The sequence below is a fragment of the Melospiza melodia genome, chromosome 17 (assembly GCF_035770615.1).
Source record: "Melospiza melodia melodia isolate bMelMel2 chromosome 17, bMelMel2.pri, whole genome shotgun sequence".
NCBI classification, from domain to species: domain Eukaryota; kingdom Metazoa; phylum Chordata; class Aves; order Passeriformes; family Passerellidae; genus Melospiza; species Melospiza melodia.
The window spans coordinates 9,061,338-9,067,735 of NC_086210.1; the positions used below are offsets into that span (position 1 = coordinate 9,061,338).

General features: G+C 51.0%; 1 pseudogene; it reads left to right on the forward strand.

The window, feature by feature from the left end:
- The window catches only part of LOC134426210 (28S ribosomal RNA), an 8,028-nt pseudogene extending 1,913 nt beyond the window's left edge, over positions 1–6,115 (forward strand).
- Positions 6,116–6,398: the final 283 nt, after the last annotated feature.

The following is a 6,398-nucleotide window of genomic DNA, read 5'->3' on the forward strand; positions in this document are numbered from 1 at the left end:
TGGTGGTAGTAGCAAATATTCAAACGAGAGCTTTGAAGGCCAAAGTGGAGCAGGGTTCCATGTGAACAGCAGTTGAACATGGGTCAGTCGGTCCTAAGCGATAGGCGAGCGTGGTTCCGAAAGGGCAGGTGATGGCCTTTGTTGCCCTCAGCCGATCGAAAGGGAGTCGGGTTCAGATCCCCGAATCCGGAGTGGCGGAGACGGGCGCCGTGAGGCACCCAGTGCGGTGATGCAACCGATCCCAGAGAAGCTGGTGGGAGCCTCAGGGAGAGTTTTCTTTTCTTTGTGAAGGGCTGGGTGCCTTGGAATGGATTCATCCCGAGCGAGGGGCCCTCACCTTGGAAAGCATTGTGGTTCCAGAAGCATCCGGTGAGCTTTCGCTGGCCCGTGAAAATCCGGGGGAGAGGGTGTAAGTCTCGCGCCGGGCCGTACCCATATCCGCAGCAGGTCTCCAAGTTGAACAGCCTCTGGCATGTTGGAACAATGTAGGTAAGGGAAGTTGGCAAGCTGGATCCGTAACTTGGGGATAAGGATTGCCTCTAAGGGCTGGGTCGGTCGGGCTGGGTCGCGAAGCGGGCTGGGCGCGTGCCGCAGCTGGGCGAGGTGCTGCTCGTGGGTGAGTGCGCTCCGCGTGGCCTGCCCAGGCACCGGGGTGTGCACGCGCGCAGTGGCGACTCTGGACACATGCCGGGCCCTTCCTGTGGATCGCCCCGGCTGTGGCGGGCGCCGCCTGCTCCCCCCCTCCGCCCACCCTCCGCCTTGCCACAGCCGGCGCCCCAGTGGCGGCCATCATTGTTGCGCACCGCTGCCCCAGCGGTTCCCGCCGGTGGGGTTCCCGCGGTGTGCGGCCAGTGCGTGCGCAGCCGCAGCCAGCGTAGGCTGAGCGGTTCGTGCGGGGGAGGGTCCCCGGGGGAGGGTCTCCGGGCCAGCGCCCCGCCTCAGTCAGTGCCTAGCAGCCGGCTTAGAACTGGTGCGGACCAGGGGAATCCGACTACTTAATTAAAACAAAGCATTGTGAAGGCCTGAGGCGGGTGTTGACGCGATGTAATTTCTGCCCAATGCTCTGAATGTCAAAGTGAAGAAATTCAATGAAGCGTGGGTAAACGGCGGGAGTAACTATATTTACTAACTGGGCATAGTCGCGGAAGTCGCACCTCCTCGTGGTCCTGCCGGATACCCTCATGGTAACTGAGTCGACTTCTGCCCCAGTGTGAGAGAGGGCGCATATCAGCCCTCCCTGTCGTTGGACTCACCACCCAATGATAGTTTCACGAATTGCTGAAACAAAAAGGTTGGCACAGTTAGTTCGCTGTTGCACAGAGCCTTGTCCATGGGCTGTTGTTGACACAGTTGGTAGTTTGAGAGAGGGTCAGCTACTATATGCTTCTACTCTCACTTGGACTTGTCACTTTATTGCTTACCAGACTGACAAAATGGCTTTGCGTTATATCTTGACTACCACTCAGACTGACCCATTAGATCTAAGGGTCATTGATGTCAAATTACCATCTATGCCCTGTGTGCCCAGGGAAGAGGGATTCGATCTTGTAAGTTTGGAGTTTTTTAACTCCAGAATTGTTAAAGAAGATGGTGTACATCATGTGGATGTTTGGTAGGGTTTGGGGCAACTCCCTGAGCCCTATGAGATCTCCCCTATGGGGATGGCCCAGGATGAGGCTGAGAGTGCGGTGGGAGGTACCGAAGAGCCCAAAACACCTGAGGCTGAGAGCGCGATGGGAGCTAGTGAAGAGCCCAAAACACCCGAGGCTCCTCACGGGTCTGAAGGTGGTGGTACAACGCCAAGAACACCTGTCGTGTCCATGCCTGACAAACAACCATCTTGTCCTTGTTGTGAGACCTGGTTTACTAGGATGTTGGGGCTGATTGACCATCTCAAAAGGGCGCACGGACAGAGAAAGATCATTTTCAGGTGTTCAAAATGTGGTAAACAAAATATAAAATACCACAGTATCTCCTGTCACATCCCGCGCTGCAAGGGGGTGGTGTGTGTGGCTCCCACTGGGGAATGGGTCTGTGACGTGTGCCAACGTGGGTTCGCTACTAAGACTGGCCTGGGTCTGCACAAGAGAATAAGACATCCTCTTGTGCGAAATGTGGAGCGGATTGTTGCTTCTCATCCCAAAGAGTCATCGGCCTGAGGGGCCCACAAACGGGTATGGACTAAGGAGGAAGAGGCTCTTCTGGTACAATTGGTGGACAAGTTTGCCAGTAAGCGGAATATCAACCAACTTGTAGCGGAGCATATTCCAACTAAAATGGCAGAGCAGATTAGTGATAAAAGGCGTCCCTCCGTGAAAGGTCATGAAGGACTAGTAGGTGCCACTGGAACTGAACGTCCTGCCGGATCTGGTAAGGAGGGATGCCCAAGGAGGGACAGTTAAAGCTCCAATTCTGGAAAGTCATCAAAGCGGGATTATCGTTTGGCAAATTGACCATATATCGGGAAGCCTTCAAGAAAGTTCTTGATGGGCAAGATCCAGGTCGGGTGCTGAACGATGTTTATAAGGAGTTTCTTGGTATTCTGGGTGTGCCTAGCCAAACTAAATCTATCAAGGGTCAAAAGACGCAGGCATCCCATGGCCAAAAAGCATCCAAAACTCTATCAAATTGGATGCGCAGAAGAGCTATTAAGAGGGGAAAATTCTTGAGGTTCCAACTGCTGTACGAGTTACATAGAAGGTGCCTCATACGTGATCCTGGACAGCACGGAAGCCTCTCAGTGCCAATTACCATCAAGTGTTCTCCATGATCACTTTAAAAGAAGGTGGGATACATCTGATATATTTGGTGGCCTACTTGATTTCCCTCCATTTAAGGAGGCGGATAACGCCACATTCGAGGCCTTAATTACTGGAAAAGAGATTGATAAGAACATGAGAGAGATGTGTAAAACCTCTGCTCCCGGGCCAGATGGGATCACTTTGGGTCAGATTATTGCAAAAGGCCCAAAGTTTTCCCAGTTGACTGAGATGTTCAGCCTCTGGCTTATCACTGGTACTGTTCCAGATGCGCTGCGGGACTGCAAGACAGTCTTGATACCCAAGTCTTCAAATGCCGAGAAGCTTGGTGATATCAATAACTGGAGGCCTATCACTATTGGTTCAGTGGTGATTAGGCTGTTTTCCAGGATTGCTACTGCGAGGCTGTCCAAAGCATGTCCCATCAACCCCCGGCAACGGGGTTTTATTTGCGCATCAGGTTGTGCCGAAAACCTCAAGTTGTTACGGCTTGTGGTGGAACAGCTAAGTGAGAGCATAAACATCTGGGGGTTGTGTTCGTGGACATTGCTAAGGCATTTGACACCGTCTGTCATCAGCATTTGAGGGTCTGGTCCAGAGAGGGGTGGATCCACACATGATAGAGTTGGTGAGGGAAATATATCGGGATGTTAAGATGTGCATTTCCATGGGAAGAGAAAGGACAGACCCCATATACATTTGCTCAGGTGTCAAGCAAGGCGACCCCATGTCACCTTTGCTGCTCAATTTTAGTGATGGACCCCCTTCTATATAAACTCGAGAATGAAGGTGAGGTTTTCCATCATGGGGGCTGGAAATTTACAGCCATGGCATTTGCTGATGACTTGGTGCTGCTGAGTGACTCTTGGGAAGGCATGTGTCATAACATCAAAATTTTGGAGGCCTTTTGCAATCTAACTGGCCTCAGTACGCAGGGGGGAAAATGTCATGGCTTTTACATCAAGCCTACAAGGGACTCGTATACTATCAATGATTGTCCCACGTGGGTGATTAATGGATCCCCCCTTAACATGATCGACCCAGGGAGCTCAGAAAGGTACGTCAGCACATGGGTTGACCCCTGGACTGGCTTTCCAGATCCTAGACTATCAGAGAAGCTCATTGATTGGCTTCATCGGATTGGTCGTTCGCCCTTAAAACCTCTTCAGAAAGTCGATGTACTCAGGACCTATACCATCCCGAGACTGATATATCTGGCTGACCATACCGAAGTTAAGGTGGGCCTGCTTGAATCCCTTGACCAATTAATTCATAACACGGTTAAGGAATGGCTTCATCTTCCCCCCAGTACATGTGATGCCATCTTGTATTCGAGTTTTAAAGATGGCGGTTTAGACCTCATCAAGTTGGCGTTGCTCATTCCAAGTATTCAGGTGCGAAGACTCCATAGATTAGCCCAGTCTTCGGATGAGACTCTTGTGAACTATCTCAAGGAAGTACATCTGGAACGGTTATTTGGAAAATTGTGGTTGAAAGCGGGGAGGACACAAGAGTCCATCCCATCGATTTGGGAGCCTTTACCATTGGTAGAGTTGGGGGGCGACGATGGAGCCTGGCTGGAATGGGAAGCACCCATCCCTAAGATTCGATACCCAAGACCTTGTAACTGGAGGAAACTAGAATTTCATAAATGGACCCATCTGGTTGCCCAGGGCCATGGGATTGAGCATTTCGAGAATGATGAGATCAGTAATGCCTGGATAGGGCAGTTTAAGGGCATACCTCACTGTAAACTAATCACGGCCCTACAACTCAGAGCGAATGTCTACCCAACAAGAGAATTCCTGGCTAGGGGTAAACAAGAGTATGTTGCTCAATCATGTGGACATTGTGGAGCTAGATTTGAGACCACAGCCCACATTGTCAGAAACTGTGCCATCACTCAAGATGCCAGGATTAAGAGACACAATGCCATCTGTGAAACCCTTAGCGAGGAGGCTAAGAGGGAGTGTTGGGCAGTTTTTGAGGAGCCACACCTAAGGGATTATGAAAATTAACTATTTAAACTGGATTTAATCTTTGTCAAAGGTTCTAAGGCAGTTGTGGTCAATGTGACTGTGAGGTCTGAGCACTCTGATGTCTCATTGACTGAGGCCGCCTTGGAGAAGGCCAAAAAATATCAGCGCCTTCATACAGAAATTCAGCAACTGACCAATGCTGATGACATTGAATATGTTGGCTTCCCCATGGGAGCCCGTACCAAATGGTTTGGCAATAATAATGAGTTGCTGACCGCCCTTGGTCTCTCTAAAACAAGGCTAGAGAGAACCGCATGGGCCCTAGCATCCACCTCCGTTGACATTGTAAATATATTCATTAGCAAAGCTAGATCAATTGTATCTGTGTAAATCCTGGTAAATAAACTAGGCCTCTCCCCTCGACAGGTTCGCTGGACAGTGGAATCGGTATTTGTTTGGGAGGGGTTCATCCGTCATAACCGCGTCTAGCCCATTTTGGGCTATAAATTCCAATTTGGTCATTCAGGTGGACGGGCCACCTTACTTAACCCGGAAAAGGAACATATACAATTTGTATGTGTTTATTAAATAGCCAAATGCCTCGTAATCTAATTAGTGACGTGCATGAATGGATGAAGAAGATTCCCACTGTCCCTACCTACTATCCAGCGAAACCACAGCCAAGGGAACGGGTTTGGTGGAATCAGCAGGGAAAGAAGATCCTGTTGAGTTTGACTCTAGTCTAGCGCTCTGAAGAGACATGAGAGGTGTAGAATAAGTGGGAAGCCGGGCACGCGCTCGGTGGTGCGGGGCGACCCACCCGCCGGCGTCCCGGCCATCAGTGAAATACCACTACTCTGATCGTTTTTTCACTTACCCGGTGAGGCGGCGGGGGGTGAACCCCGAGGGGGCTCTCGCTTCTGGCGCCAAGAGGCCGGTGCGCGCTGGCCACGACCTGCTCCGGGGACAGCGGCAGGTGGGGAGTTTGACTGGGGCGGTACACCTGTCAAAGCGTAACACAGGTGTCCTAAGGCGAGCTCAGGGAGGACGGAAACCTCCCATGGAGCAGAAGGGCAAAAGCTCGCTTGATCTTGATTTTCAGTACGAATACAGACCATGAAAGCGGGGCCTCACGATCCTTCTGGCTTTTTTGGATTTTAAGCAGGAGGTGTCAGAAAAGTTACCACAGGGATAACTGGCTTGTGGCGGCCAAGCGTTCATAGTGACATCGCTTTTTGATCCTTCGATGTCGGCTCTTCCTATCATTGTGAAGCAGAATTCACCAAGCGTTGGATTGTTCACCCACTAATAGGGAATCTGAGCTTGGTTTAGACTGTCATGAGACAGGTTAGTTTTACCCTACTGATGATGTACTGTTGCAATAATAATCCTGGGAACCCTTGGGATGGGATGGGATGTGTTATCCCTTAGAGAAGTGAGGCCAATGGAGATCTCTCCCCTGAAAACATTGCCTGCAGAACCCCTTCCAGAGTCCAGCTGAAGGCCTAGCCTTTGGGCTGGGATCAGTTTGGTCAGAGGGGTGACCTCCTTTGACCAGGGACACATCCTACTCTAGCGGGGGATGTTGCTGAGCAGGGCTTTGAGGGTCAGGCTGAAATGAATGTGCCGAGGGACAGTGAAGGGGCCTGGGAGGTTCCTC